At 38.1% G+C, this 16,585-nt stretch overlaps 1 protein-coding gene across 2 annotated transcripts in view; it reads right to left on the bottom strand.

Annotated features, from left to right (window-relative positions):
• STARD13 (StAR related lipid transfer domain containing 13) overlaps positions 1–16,585 on the bottom strand; it is a 522,962-nt gene that overhangs the window by 346,896 nt on the left and 159,481 nt on the right. The window lies entirely within an intron of this gene.

The following is a 16,585-nucleotide window of genomic DNA, read 5'->3' as shown; positions in this document are numbered from 1 at the left end:
GAATGTTACTGTTCAAGCATTTATTCACATCAGACACTGGTATCATATTAATTACTTTCTCTGCATCACCTATATGCCCAGGTACATACAATAAGATTTTAAGTGTTAAGCAGTCAAAGGGCTCCCATGTTTATTCACTCTCTTTGCGCAAAATACTTAGGACAATGGTACATACAGAAGAGTGCTTTTAAGTTTCATTATGCTGCTGCTGAAGATAATATAGTTTCTACAAAGTGATTGTTGTTTTTACATAAAGAAGATATGTGAAACATTCTGTCTCAATATCAAACAGCACATTTCAAACTCTATTGTATCTTTGATTTTTTAAACTCTATAGTCTCATCTCAGGATAAATTTTGGTTATGTGATAATATATTATGCTTTGTTGCTATTAACCTACATGTGTCATTTTTCTCAATTAAACCCCAGATATATAAGAAACAGATGTTTTCTAAGAGAAATCTGTTTGGGCTTGTTTTCACACCAGACTTCCTTTGTGGTCATCCTTTTATGTCAAGAAAAATAGACCTTGGCTTTCCTTACAAGTTTTGAGAACTATTTAAAAAAAAAAAAAAGAAAGAAATGCTTAGCTTAATTGGAACAACCTCAGATGAGTCCCATCATATTCTGAGACCTTTAAATTTCTCAAAATTATTAATTAATTTCTGTCCTAGGAAAATTGATCAGGTTCAGATGTATATTGCTGATATTATGTGTAACCAAAAACATACAGTCTTACTTCCTTTCCATGAAGACTGAATGTGCAGTATGCTCTGTGAACAATGTCAATTGTCTTGAGGACTGCCTACAAGACTATACTCAGCCTACATTTCATTTCCACTGTCAACCAACAGAGTTGTAGTTATCATTGTGCCAAAGAGTATCTTAACCTCAACCACAGTCTGAGTGTGAGTTTTACTGTCTCTTACCTTGGGCAATCTTAGTCTTAATAAAGAACTGAGAAGGGTTTTCCAAGATCATAAAAATATTTAGTAAACAGGTGGGAATACTAGTTTATAGTACTAAATCACAACTAAACCACTAAGTCATTCCTCCCATTTATCTTTACATTGATCTATTTATTTATCTCATCTCTTCAATATGAAAACTTTTCAAGTTCATTTGGTGGCCAAATTAGTGGTTTTATTTATTTTATGTATTGCCTGTTATAAAGACCACTATTGGTCAGGCTTTTCCCCTCTAGAGCTAATTATCATGGTGTCACATCCACAAGCGACACGGGTACTGCATACTGTTGTGTCTTCTCATAGGCCCATTAGTCCCACTCACTAAAGTGGACTGGGTTTAGTGAAGATGGAATTAAGTGTGTGAGGGCTTCTTGGAATGTATAGCTCTTGAAATTCTGGAATGATAAATGATTTGGAGGATATAGGGTTATTACTGTGGTTCTACCATGCTACTATAGTACCACGGGAGTTTAAAAATATGGAGAGACAAGGCTCTGTAATATGAAATAAAGAGTCCTTTACCCATGTGCGTCAATAATGACCAATTTTTTAATAGTATAATGTAAGTCATTAAAATAGTGTCCAACAAAAAAGAGCTGTGCTGTCAACAGACTGATTGCAATAAAAGCAACTAGAACCTCACTGGTACTTCCATGTATGTGAACTTAAATTTTAAAAGCATCTATTTCCTTGCAAACAAACAAAAAAAATAACACACTTATTCTCAAGCCCCAAGCCAACATAAAGTATTTACAAAAACAGCAGAGCATCTGATATGCTTTAATTCAAGGAATTTGGAATTATCCTCGTTAAGTTTGTACTCAGGAATGAAGTCTTATCCCAATGTTGATAAAAGGGTTATAATGGAAATGATATGGTGGGAGTTAAGTAGATTAAAATTCAAATTGTTCTAACCACTTTACTGTAGGAATTCCTAGAGTCCCTTTATTTCAGAATATTGTTGTGTATAATAAATCCAATATCTTAAAATATTTGCATTTTTCTGATAGTCAAGAGATAAGGTAATAGGATACTTACTATTAAAGTGAGAAAAAGATAAGATTGGCTTTAGGTATAAAAGATAACCAATAAGATTGAATGAGTCTAAATGCTTTCTATGAAAGGAATCCAAATAATACATGTGAAATCATTGTGCCTCCTTCATATTTACATATACAATACTTAAGAAATACTAACTAATTGAAAGAGAACTTTGAAATAGTCTTGAATTCTCCCTATCATAAATTAACTATCTTGAATACATTGCATTTCAAATCCTAGCACATGAATGAACCTCAGGAATTATTTAGTCCCAAACTCTCATTCTTATGGGTGTGACAGAAGTAGGACTGAGAAAAGTTAAGTGTTTTGAATGAATTTTCCAATTTTTAGAGTGAAAGTAAGGACAAGAGCCCAGGCTTCCTAAAACCCTAGCCAGCCATCTTTTCAGACCAAATATCAGACCACTCCAATTTAAATTATTTAACATTTAAGTTTAACTAAGCAATTTTTAAAAGAATCAAAACAAAGCTAAGAATTAGAAAACCAACTGAGAAGGGAAATGAGATGGAAAATTTCCCATAGTTCTGTACAGTCGCATGTATGGAATGTTTTTCTATACTGTCTGTGTCTAACTCGTATCACTTAGCGACGTGCCTTTTTAATTATTAGCTTTGGGGCACCTGAATGACTCAGTCGGTTAAGCAACTGCGTTTGGCTCAGGCCATGATCCTAGGGTCCCTGGATTGAGCTCCATGTCCAGCTTTCTGCTCAGTGGGGAGCCTGCTCCTCCTCCTTCCTCTCCCTCTGCCTCTCCCCTTGCTTGTGCTCTCTAATAAATAAATAAAATCTTTTTTTAAAAAATTACTAGCCTTAGCAGCACCTAAACAGAGTATTTTAGAGATGATCAATGAAAAATTTTGCTTGCAGTGAAATGAATCCATTCTGGGAGCTCTTTGGCTTGTTATTTCTTCAGACACAATCGATTGAATGCTTGATGAAATCCTTTCTGTCTCAGACTGTGATCACTTTTTCTAACATTTTTGTTTATATATTTAGCAGTCAAAGGACTCAAGGACTGCCAAGTATTAATAAAGTAGAGCCAAGTACAGTCAGGATTCTACCATGAGGGGAGCATTACTCAAGAAGTTAAGCAGTGAGATAGTACATTCTAACCATAATTCTAGTTTCTAACTTCATGATATGCAGACACTGATTTTCTCTTGTTAAATTTGTATGATAAAGATGACAAACTTGCTTTAAGGATTACCCAATAATGCTTCAGTGTGAATGTTGTAATAATAGAAAGCTTGCTGTGTAAGTAAAACAGTATTAACTAGTAGTAAAAATTTTATGGTGTTAAAAAAGAGAACTTGAAAAATAATGACAACTACAAAAAAACCCCATGACACCGTACTTCCTTTTCTACCTGTCCTAATTCCCTTCAAACTTTCCATTAATTATCCTAAAAAATAAATTACCTCAGGAAGATGGCAGCAGTTGTTGTCTTATTTGAGATATTGCTAGAAAAGCCTTGCATGTGGATGTGGCAATCCTTCCCTTACATTCTGCATCATGGTCTGCCCCAAAGAAAGCCTGCTCTCCACCTATGGCTCATGGCAGCTGGGGTCTTTAGTTAGAGCTGAGTAGAGGAAGACCAAAACTCTCTTCCTGACTACGTGACTCTATAATCGATGCTTATTGCTCTTGCAAGTATGAACTGGGAAAGTAAATGGATGGAAACAAGGAGATGAAAATTGAGTGCCCTTTATGTGGTAAGCAGAACACTAAGTGTCACATCTATGATATCATGATATCATTCATCTGATAGGTCCCCAACTTGGGGCACCTGGGTGAGTTAGTGGGTTAAACTTCTGCCTCTGGCTCAGGTCATGATCTCAGGGTCCTGGGATCAAGCCCTGCATCAGGCTCTCTGCTCAGCAGGGAGCCTGCTTCCCTTTCTCTTTCTCTGCCTGCCACTCTGCCTACATGTGATCTCTGTCAAATAAATAAACAAAATCCTTTAAAAAAATATATATATATACACACACACATATAAATTAAATTAAATGTCCCCAACTTTCCATGAATGAGGAAACTAAGGCTTAGGATGGTTAAAATTCTAATCCTCAATTAAGTTGGTAAATGGTATTGTTAGACTCCAAACTCAGATTCTCTATTCCTAAAAAACAATTAAGTATATAATTGAATAGGTAAATAAAAATTCATTCGGAATTAACTCACAACTGTTTTTAAAGAAAGATAGTCATTTCACAAAAATGAAATGTTATCTATAGTAGAATAAAATTAAATATTATAGATCAGGAAAATTGTCTATGATTTGGCATAGTTAGAAAAGCATTATGAAAACATTAATATTATCCCTTAAAATTATTTTTTAAAGTGTTCTTTTTTTTAAGATTTAATTTATTTATTTGACACAGAGAGAGAGAGCACAAGTAGGCAGAGAGGTAGGCAGAGGGAGAGGGGGAAGCAGACTCCCTGCTAAGTAGAGAGCTCGATGCAGGGCTCCATCCCAGCACCCTGAGACCATGACCTAAGCTGAAGGCAGAGACTTATCCTAATGAGCCACCCAGGTGCTCCCCTTAAAATTATTTTTTTTAATTTTTTTTAATTTTTTATTTTTTATAAACATATATTTTTATCCCCAGGGGTACAGGTCTGTGAATCACCAGGTTTACACACTTCACAGCACTCACCAAAGCACATACCCTCCCCAATGTCCATAATCCCACCCCCTTCTCCCAAACCCCCTCCCCCCAGCAACCCTCAGTTTGTTTTGTGAGATTAAGAGTCACTTATGGTTTGTCTCCCTCCCAATCCCATCTTGTTTCATTTATTCTTCTCGTACCCACTTAAGCCCCCATGTTGCATCACCACTTCCTCATATCAGGGAGATCATATGATAGTTGTCTTTCTCTGCTTGACTTATTTCGCTAAGCATGATACGCTCTAGTTCCATCCATGTTGTCGCAAATGGCAAGATTTCATTTCTTTTGATGGCTGCATAGTGGTTAGGATTCGGCGCTCTCCCCTTAAAATTATTTTTAAGCAAAAAACATTTTTATTGAAAGTAAGACCACTTTTAAATTTGTCTGGCAAAAAAGTGTGTCAAAGATCAATATTTCCTGACTTAATACCTCTTCTATTAACTGATTTTTTCCTCTCAACTCTCAAAAGAAATTCAGAACAGAGTATTTGAAATCTGGTTTGACATGTATTGTCAGATAAAAATCAAGGGACAAGACAAAACACAGCTCATGCTCATGGATCCTTTTCTCTTTTTTCTTTATCTTTTGTTTAATTTTACTTAGTTAACATATAGTGCAATATTGGTTTCTGGATTCGAATTCAGTGGTTCATCACTTACAACACCTAGTGTGCATTACAAATGCCCTCTTTAATATCCACCACCCATCTAGCCCAACCCCCATCCACCACCCGCCGTCAACCCTCCACTTGTTCTCTGTCGTTTAGAGTTTCTTATGGCTTGTTTCCCTCTCTCCTTTTTTTCTTTTCCTCCCTTTCCATATGTTCATATGTTTTCTTTCCTAAATTCCACATATGAATGAGATCATATGGTATTTGTCTTTCTCTGACTTATTTAACTTAGCATAATATACTCTAATTCCACCCACATTGTTGTAAATGGCAAGATTTCATTTCTCTTGATGGCTGAATAATATTCCATTACATATATATATATATATTTTTATTTATTTTTTTCCATAGGGGTACATGCACCCCAGTGTTTATAACAACATTACCAACAATGGCCAAACTATACTATAGTATACACACACACACACACACACACATGCACATATCTATTCATAAGTTGATGGCATTTGGGCTATGTCCATAGTTTGGCTATTGTTGATAATATTGTTGATAACATGGGGTGCATGTACCCCTTTGAATCTGTATTTTTGTATCCTTTTGTATCCTTTCAATAATATGTAGTAGTGCAATTGCTGGATTGTAGGACAGTTCTATTTTTAACTCTTTGAGGAGTCTCCAAACTGTTTTCCCGTGTGGCTGCACCTGTTTTCATTCCCATTAACAGTGCTAGAGGATTCCTCTTTCTCCATATCCTCACCAACATCTGTTGTTTCTTGTGTTGTCACTTTTAGCCATTCTGACAGGTGTGAGGTGGTATCTCATAGTGGTTATGGTTTGTATTTCCCTGATGATGAGTGATATTGAGCATCTTTTCATGTGTCTGTTAGCCATCTGGATGTCTGCTTTGGAAAAGTGTCTATTCATGTTTTCTTAACTGAATTACGTGGTTTTTTGGTGTTAGCTTCTTTATAGGTTTGGATACCAACCCTTTATCAGGTACGTCATTTGCAAATATCTTCTCCCATTCCATAGGCTACCTTTTAGTTTTGTTGTTTCCTTTGCTGTGCAGAAGATTTTATTGAGATAAAATCCAATAGTTCATTTTGCTTTTCTTTCCTTTGTCTCTAGTGATGTGTCTAGTAAGAAGTTGCTGTGGCCAAGGTCAAAGAGGTTGCTGCCTGTGTTCCCCTCTAGGATTTTGATGGTTTTCTGTCTCACATTTAGGTCTTTCATCCATTTTGAATGTTTTTTGTTTTTTTTTTGCATGGTATAAGAAAGTGGTCCGGTTTCATTCTTCTGCATGTTGCTCTTCAGTTTTCCCAACACCGCTTGCAGCTCCTTTTATGATGGATCTCAGTAAATGTTTTTCTTTCAATTCTTACAGGAATAGCTACAGCTCTCGAAGTGAGGCCTGCAAATCCCTGGGAGTCTCTGAGACCTTTTAGGACATTCCTGAAGTCAAAATTCATTTCTTTATAATGCTATTATTGCCTCTTTCACTATTTTGATATTTTGTACTAATGGTATGAAACAACATATCATTATGGTATGTTTGTGGTGCCTTAGCACCTGTAGTCTACACCTGTAGTAAATAAACTAACTATTCAATGCCATGCACTAGCAGCAGAAAAGTGAGGTACAAGTTTCACTTAAGAATGTCCTTGGGGGCACCTGGGTGGCTCAGTAGGTTATGCCTCTGCCTTCCGCCCGGGTCATGATCTCAGAGTCCTGGGATCGTTCGAGCTCCGCGTCGGGTGCTCTGCTTGGTGGGGAGCCTGCTTCCCCCTCTCTCTCTGCCTGCCTCCCTGCCTACTTGTGATCTCTCTCTGTCGAATAAATAAATAAAATCTTAAAAAAAAAAAAAGAATGTCCTTGATGAAGCAGTAAAAATTATTTTATGAAATCTCAAACCTGAATATACAGTTTTTAAATATTCTGTGTGACAACACAGGAAGTAAGCACAAAGCAATTTCATTGCATAGGAAAGTACTATGTCTGGCTTGAGGAAAAGCATGTGTGATTAAGTTACAAACCGAAACAGAGGCTTTTCTCATGGAGGATCATTTTTACTTGAATGAACAGCTGACTAAGTCAGTCAGACTTGGGTATTTGACAGACTTCTCAAAGATTAACAAAGTGAGATTGCCACTTAGAGGAAAAGTGCCAATATTTGTGTCAATGATAAAATTCAAGCTTTTAAGAGAGAACAGAATTTTGGAAAACTTTTACACACCACTGTGAGCTTAATGGCTCACCGGTTCCCTGGAGACTTTACTGAGAATTGTATAGTGTAAATGAATGTGATTTTTTATGAAACTATACAGTGAAATATCTCAGTATTCGAAAGATCTGTATAAACCAACATTTTCCAAACAAAAGCATGGTGTTATAAAATCATGCCTGGGTAAAAGGTACATTCAAAGTCCAAAATGCCCAATCAATTTTAATGTAACAGAACATGAAAAGCTCACTGGTAATGTTTCTGATTCTATGTCAAGAAATTACCACTTGTTAGGTTTTGGTGTAATACAAAAGAAGTATATGCACAACTATCTAAATAGGCTATTAAAATAATCCTCCATGTCCAACCACATAACTACATGAGGCTAGATTTTTTTCCATATCATTCCACCAAAACAACATAGCGATAAACTGAAGCAAAAACAGATATAAAACTCCTGCTACCTTCTATTAAGTCAGCCATCAAAGAGATTTGCAAAAATATATATTTTTTAAAGATTTTATTTATTTATTTGACAGAGAGAGATGACAAGCAGGCAGAGAGGCAGGCAGAGAGAGAGAGGAGGAAGCAGGCTCTCTGCTCAGCAGAGAGCCGGATGCGGGGCTTGATCCCAGGACCCTGAGATCATGACCTGAGCTGAAGGCAGCAGCTTAACCCACTGAGCCACCCAGGCGCCCCTGCAAAAATATTTTTAAGAAAAAGCAAAACAGCTAGTTTAAAATAAATTTAAACCAAATTTCTTTTTTGGTGAAAATGTTAAAAAATATTCTAATTATGTTAACATGTAATGGGCTTATTATTATTTTAAATGACTTTATGAAAACTAATTCTAAGTTTCTGTTCTAATTTCTAATATAGAATTTTTTTCCACTTCTAATACAGTAAATATCAATAGCTGTAACCCACCTACACAAAAGCTCTTTGGAGTCCACAGTAATTTTTAAGAAAGAAATACAGAGTCTGAGACCAAGATATTTAAGAGCCACTGTGCTATAGAAATATGTCTTCAATAATTAGTTATATGATTGTCTATAATCAAGACTGGACTCTGTTCAGTATTTGCCTTCCTTTCTTTTAGGTGACTTAAATAATGTAGGGGCTACAAGCTTCTGACTTAGCAGCTCTTCAGGAATATCACCCACCTGCTATTCTCAGTCCAGGTGGCTGATCCTGTTCCTAGATCAAGAGGACATCAACAATTTAACCTGTCAGAGTACTATATCCCCTTGAGGAATGGGCAGGTGACCCAGTCCAAAAAAAGGAATCTCTGCACTTACAAATTTGGCTGTTCTGCTAGCTCTAAGAATGATGTAAGCCTAGAACTGTGGGTAGGAGGCTATCTTTGGTAAAAAGTGGGGAAACTATTAGAATGTAGCCAACACAGGTAGTAGAGACAACAGGAAAAAAAAGGTGTGTCCTGATGACATTAAACCTCTATAACCAACATATTTGAAGACAGCTTCATCTTCAGTCTTTCTGTTTCTGAAAGCCAATAAATTCCTGCTATTTCAACTTTTATAAGCTGGATTTCTACCACTTGTACCAAAATGATTCCCAATATAGGATTTGCTACCTGGAAGTGGAGTGTTAAAATAACAGACTTCAAAATGTGACACTGGCTGAGCTGAGGTAAGGTGGAGGGTTCATCATTCCAGGATAGGGAAAAGGCAAAAGCTATTATGTGACAGCAAAACATCAGTTAAAAGCTGCCTAATGTATCTTAGAACTTAAATCACGTAAGTATCAAGGATAGAGTTTTAGGGGTTGAGGAAAAAAGTGTCAGAATCTTGGAGGGTGTTGGCTATTTCTTTCAGCCTTCAAAGAAAAGGATGGCCTACAGGCTAATCAGATAGTTCCGAAAGCAGACAGAAAAAGGGATTCAGTCCTTACTAAGAGTCATCCCTTATGTCCGTGCTTGGCACTCTAAAATGGTCAATTGCAGATAACCATGTGTCTTTGGGATGCCAGATGTGTAAATGTCTGCCCCATGCTAAAGTTAGTGCAAGTGGAAAGCAGAATGGGGAAAGAGATTGAGGTCCTGGTGAGCCAGGGAGCCGCAGGATTGTTTCCAAACACTACATTCTCTAACAGAGAACAGTTACAACTCCTCTAGAAAAGCCCTCTCCTGGACTCCTACCACTAGGAAGATTTATATCTGCAAGATGTCAGCTCATTGTCTCCCAGTTTGTGCTCCAGATGGCTTGGGGGGGAAGGGCAGCGCATAAAGGCAGATTCCTCAGCAGAGGAAGCAATGAGGGCTGGAACCAGAATGGTGGGCCACAACTACACAAAAGTCAATCCAGAAAATACTGAAGAAATAAACAGCCCAACCATCCTAGCAAGAGATCAGTGGCATTGCAGAGAAATGCCACAGCTCACCAAATTGACCTGAGAATGCCCAACTTACAAGGCAGATTTCAAGCTCCAAACCTGAACCAACAGCAGAAAAGAACTGAGAAGTTTATAGTTGTTAGGATGAAAGTCTCCCCAAATCCACCTGCCATGTAGCTACGCAGGAAAATGGAAAGGGAGTTCCTCCCAGAAAGCAGTGAGAGAAGCCAGCCAGATTTTTGAACAAAGAACTCCCTCCACTGCTAGCTCAGGGATCCTTGCTCTCTTTGTCCAGCTTGAGAAGACTGCTTTGAAACTGAGATCACTATTTAGTGGTTGCCCTTCTCTCCCTTTGCCAAATGGAAGTTTGATTGCAGCAAGAGTTTTCTCTCTGCCTCTGTTCACTGGCAGTGTTAAATATAACATTTAGCTAGAGGTTGGGTAAACATGAGGAGCTGGTTTAGACACAACCAAGATAAATATAACTTAGAAATTCTGGAATTAAAGTTGAAAATAGTAACTGGATGAGCCTATGAGCTACCTACTCCCCCCTCCCCCTCGCCACTACCCTGCCCCTGCCACTCTTAGACTGGAGGTAGAGGCGATTTTCTTTGTAGAGGTATATTTGCATTATATTAGGCAGGGCCATTTGGGTAATTTTATAAGTAGAAAAGAAGGTATATATAGATGCTGGGTGGCCAAGGGATGCAAACACAATGCAAGATGTAGTTAACCTGTGTTTTATTCAGCCCCAAATCTCTTCGGGAACTCTCCCTTCCCCTTTCTGAGTCCAAGGGCTTTGGGTGGGGCCGATCCCATCTCCATGGTTCCAGTAGTGGGCACATCCCAGGAGTCTGGACAGTTAAGTACTTAGTTTCTTCAGTCACAGTGATTAAGTCCAGGGATAGTCAGGTGACCAAAAGCAAACCAATAAAAGCTCTCCCTAGGCCTTTTGTTGGAGCTGTTGAAAACCAGACTTTTGTATTTTATCTTTAGGAATGCCAGCTGCTAGTACGGTGTAAACCATACACTGTAGGGGCAGCCTTCCCAATAACGGAACCCATAGCTAGTTAAGTAAAACAGAGAGATGAGTGAAAGAGTCTTTTGAGCTCCTGGAGCTAGCCATACCTAAAGCTAGACAGGGAAGCTCTGGCTCCCCAAATTATTTGAATCAATAGATACCTTTCTGTAGTTAAATGAGTCGGAGTTAAGCTTTTGATATTTTCAAACAAAAGAATCCTAATGAACATAATCAAATAAAGTGATTTTTATTTGATTTTAATTTTTTAAGAGAAATCATTGAACACCCATCTAAAACAATACTCTCTTAAAAAAAAAAACACACACACAGGTATTTCTGGACCCCAGTATGTATTTGTTCCCTTAACAAATATAGCATGTCAGGAGAGAATTCATTAAGGAATCTGTGGGAGGAAAAATGTCACTGTAACCTGAGGTAGCATGAGAAGGTAATTAAGGTCACAAAAATCTGTTCTAGAGGAAAATCCCCCTCGACAAAGTGGTGAGAGCCAATCATTTATTATTTATCTCCTACTTACATTCAAAAAATTTTGTGTCTTTTTTCATAAAGTGCACTAATGTAATAAAACCACTAAAGCAAGTTAAAAAGATCCAAATCGTAAAGTTTAGGAGAGAGTTGAACCCCAGGTTGAGTCTCTCTGCTAGAATCAAGTACAATTTGTCTCTGAGCTTCTGAAAAGGCAAAGCAAAATGGTATTGAGAAGTTCTGTAGCATGATTATCTTAATTAAAGGACACAGTTCATCAGTGAGAGATTATCTTATTTCTAGCACTAAAGTCTAGAAGTAATTTATTACGTAGCTCTTCATACACTAGCCTAAATAATATAACTGACAGTCTTGAACAGAAGCTTCATAAGAGATGCAGAAATATCCTTTTTATGGTTACCATAGAAAAGAAAACTGACCCCTAATTAAAGCTCAGAGGCCCTTGTTTAATTATAACTCTGTGAAAGCAATTCTGGTGGGAAGATTAAAATAATGAAGTACATATGGTCTGCTCTTTAGTCATGTGGACTTATATATGAGCAGATTTTATAAAGTATTGTAGGAGAAAAGCAGATGAGTAGCATGTCCCTTAAGACCACTCCCCATAATGATCTGTTGACTCATAAAAGCTCATAATAAAAGTTACACAGAAAACCACTAGAAACTAAAGGCAAAGACCAATTAAGGAAATTAAGTACCTAAAGCAGATTGCCGACTAAAAAGATATCTATGTGCACAAAACCCCCATTGGGTGAGCAAAGTTTTGTCATGAAAATCAAAGTCTTGCATTTCTCCCAAGATGTGAAGTAGTAAGTGGCGTAAGAACATCTAACAAAGACCTTCATCACTGAGAGTCTTAGAGATAGAGACCCTAGAAAAAAGAAAGATGTTTTTATTTAATACTTGTTCTCATTCTATAACTATTGCTTTAGTCAAGTTCTTGTAACCTCAATTTAGGCTTTTGCATGACCTTTCTCTCCACGTTTCTTACCTGTGGATTTACAGGTTGATCAATTCCTTGTAAGACCTATTGTGTTTTTTAAATGTTCTAAAATAAAGGCTGTATTTTGTACTTACAAATCCTTCCCTAGCTTCTCTAATTTCTTTTTTCTTCCTGGGTTTTATTTACCTTTTTTTTTTTCCCTATTCTACCGTCCTTCCTAATGTCTCCCTTGCCTGGCTATAATCTGCCTCTCCACTAGCCAGAGTCCTTCGGGCTATGTAAATACCCTCCTATTTCTGCAGAGAGCAGGTAACTCTCACCCATACCCCTGGAGAGGTTAGGTGGGGAGGAATACTTGTGGCTCCCCCCTTTCTTCCCTGACTTAGTCCTCCTCTCTGGAGGAGGAGAGACTTACCTCAGAGTTTTGTAATCTACAGCCCAAGGCCTATTTTTGTGCAGCCTACACACATTTACTTGTTTCACAAGGTTGGGAAAAAATGAGAATATTTCATGACATATGACATTTATATGAAGTTTAATATTTCATGTCTGCATTAGGAGTTGAATTGAGCTGTATCTCCCCCAAATTCATATATTTAGTCCCAAATGGGATCTTTCCTTAATCTGCAAAAGGGTCATTGCGCATATAACTGGTTAATACAGGTTATACTGGACTAGAGTGAGCCAATGGTCCAAGATTATTGGTGAACTTGCAAAAAGGGGAAATTTGGACACAGCTACATACTACAGGGAGAATGTCAGGCAAAGATGAAAGCAGAGTGATGCTTCCGCAAGCTATGGAATGCCAGGATTGCCAACAAACCTCCGGAAACAAGAAGGGAGGCATGGAGCAGATTCTCCCTCACAGACCTTGGAAGGGACCAACCCTACCCACACCTTGGGCTCAGACTTCTAGCCTCCAGAACTGTGAAACAATACATTTCCATTATTTAAGACCCCTATTCTGTGGTACTTTGTTAACAGCAGTCATAGAAAACTAATACAACAGCTATCCTAATTTACTTAGATTTATATTTTTACATAGAGTTGCTCTCCTGCAACAACAGCAGAGTTGAAGAGTTCAAACAAAAACCACATGGCCTCAAAGCCTAAAATACTTACTATGCTGCCCTTTACAGAAAGTTTCCTGATTCCTGATTTATGTGATTGGTAAAATAGGAGAAAGTGTCACTAGACAAACAGCCCTTGTACCTTTATTTGAGAGGGTCTGCTAATCCGTCTCCAGAGAGGTCTGGGAATATCTAGCTAATCTTTTTAGGACTAAATTTTATTTAGGATCAAAGTAAAAGGGAAATAGGGAGGCCATTTGGGGACTAAGGCACTGTCTACAATCTAGCTTTATCAGCAGTAAAGGTTTTATTTTTATCTCTTTCTAACACCCATATGTATTTCTCAATTGGTCTCAAATCTGGAGGAGGGTTACTGAATTCACTGATCTCCACAAACTTCAACTTCTTCCTCCTCATAGCAAAAGAGTGTTGGAAATCTCATTTCCTTCTTGAAGTCTCTCCAAAAAGGAAGTGAGTGCTGATTTATTTTTTAACCTGGCCATATCCTCTCCTGGATATGCAATTTTCATAACTCATTCTTAAATTTGAGACCACATAAAACCACTTGCATTAATGCTCACACAGTTTAGATTTGTTTCTGTTTGTTTTGTGTGTGTATGTGCTATGACATTATGTGATTATATAAGTATCTGGATATCCTCTGACAGAATAGATCTAAATTACTATAACCTCCCTCAGATTAAAAACTCCTCAGCAGGGTTTTGTTTAACTTGAGGTCTGGTTTGTTTAATAACTAGCACAATGCTGCGTTAATTAATGTGGTTTCCTCATTAATAAGGAAGACCCTACTAATCCACTGACAACAATTTTATTCAGCTGAGTTCATGAGAAAGTGAAGATGGAAAAGACTAATAAGAGCTATGCCATTTGAAAAAAAATATTTTAAGCACTAATAAAAATATCTAGAAATATACCCAGGAGAGAAAACTCAGTCCCTAACTGGTCAATCATAGCTTGTCATTTACTCAATTAACCCATTGCTATATATGGAAAATGGCCATTACAAACAAATTCTGACATCCTATGGAGGGAGAGGCATGAAAAAATAATAATATAAAATGAATAGCTGGTAAAAGGCCTTGACACGCAGGCAGAAAAATCTGGCTTTGAGTCAATACACGTTCACAAAAGGTTAACTGAGAAAAATGGAGTTTTTAGGGAAAATTGTTCCGGCAGCTGTGAAGGTAGAGATCTCAGCTTGATAACCTAAACTATGGAAGTGTCCGGCCAAAGAGAAGGAAGGCAGGGGAGCAGAATCTGTTGGCGGGAGAGATCTAAGGATTTTCAGGGAAATAACTCATCCAAAGGCAGGACAGCTGTGTTTAAATTCAAGGGGGCACTGCTGGAGAATACAACTGGGGAACAGCATGGAGCTTGCTACCTGGACATATCTCTGGCTCAGTCCCTGTGGACCTCTCAGGGAGAAATACAATAAAAAGGGAGGGACAATGAAAAGAGCAGTTTCCATAAAGACTCTGTTGAGGGCAGTGTTGAACAGCATTTGTAACTATGGAAGCTGGGGGTGGGGCAAGGGTGGGGCAAAGGGCACTTCCCCACTTCTGAGTGACCTTGCAGCTGGAACTCTGGGCTGCACCCAAGAATAGCCTGGAGCTAGACCAAACGACAGAGCAAAACACTTGGGCAGCCTCAGTACCTCTGGAGGGTTTCAGCTGCTTCATCATAGAGGCAGTGATATATCGCATCATGGATTCCAGACTGGATCACAAAATAATTTTAAAGGGCTTGCCATAGTGTAACCTACAAATCCAAGTCCCAAACTCCTCCCCCACACTCCACCCTTCCCTGCCTTCCTGAGATTCCTACAGGGAAAAAGATCCCGAGACTCCTGGCACTGGTTGGCAGGAATTGTAGAGTTGGGAGTCCTAGTAAATGCAAGCAGAGCCTTAATATGAGTGTGTGGTTAAAATTCTTGATTCCAGGTTGCATGGCCTGGAAAAAAAGTGAAGGGAATCTGGTGGAGAGGCAGCACTAAAATTCTCATCACATTAAGTATGGGCTGTGTGACCTTGGCCGAGTCATTCAGATGGTCTGGGCTTCAGATCTTATATCAAAAAACTGGACTCTTCTAAACGCCTTGACAAGGTCATTGTGATGCTCAAGTGGAATCCTATGTGAGAAAACCCTATCCTTTCATAAATTGTCATTATTTTAACTACAGGGAGTATGGCAGGACAGACTATTTATAAAAGGTTCTGACTGCTGATTTCCACCAGTCACCTGATAGAAAATGTTTTTGTGTCTTCTAAAGCCATTTTCCAAGTAACTTTACTCAAATACACAACTGTCTCAGCAAAACCTAGAGCTCCTTCACATGACGGATTGCAGGAGCATCAGTATATGCCTGTGTACTCCAAGGAGACATAACTGGGAAAATGCGGCAATAGCTGGCACAGGAGAAATGAAGGGTAGAGAAGCCTTTTGGGCAGTAGAAAGTAGGAGCCATAAAAATCTTGGCCTTATTTTAACATTTCTCAGAGTATGGGAGAGTCAGTGTGTGATCTTATTGGTAGTGATGGTTCTACTGGGAAATCTTAACTTTAAATTGCCTGCCAATCTCTATTTTGTATGTCCAAGAAGAGCCATTTATCACTTTTATGGCCAAAAGCCCACACTGAGGGAGAAAAAAAAAAAAAAAACCACTAATTACTGAGCAGTACATGCCTTCACACTAAATATATAATGAGAGTAATACTCTGATGGCTCTAAAGATGGGTAATAAATGTTTTGATAAAACAAATCTAAGATTGTCCTCAACAGAAAGACAGTCCTCCCTAACCTCCTCTAACTCTCTGTTACACACCTGGGGGCAGGGGCATGTTTCTGACATTTAATGATGTCTGGGATGATAAAATTTTCCCTGTTAGCTCATCTCCAAAGAACAGACCTTTCTTTAGCCAATAATAATAACCCATGTATATATATGAGTTTCACGATTAACAAAGCACTTCATATGGATAAAAATTAGTTTACTGCAGAAAGGAGATCTGGAGGCTCACTTAGACTCAGGGCTGTAATTATGCATATTAGATTCAGGATATCTCTTTGCCCTTTAGATTTATACATTCCTGGAGTCATTGCCTTTGGAATTCACCTTTTCTT

This window comes from Mustela lutreola, chromosome 13 (genome assembly GCF_030435805.1).
Source record: "Mustela lutreola isolate mMusLut2 chromosome 13, mMusLut2.pri, whole genome shotgun sequence".
Taxonomy (NCBI): domain Eukaryota; kingdom Metazoa; phylum Chordata; class Mammalia; order Carnivora; family Mustelidae; genus Mustela; species Mustela lutreola.
The sequence above is the reverse complement of the archived record's forward strand: the minus strand, read 5'-3'. Positions and strand labels throughout refer to the sequence as shown.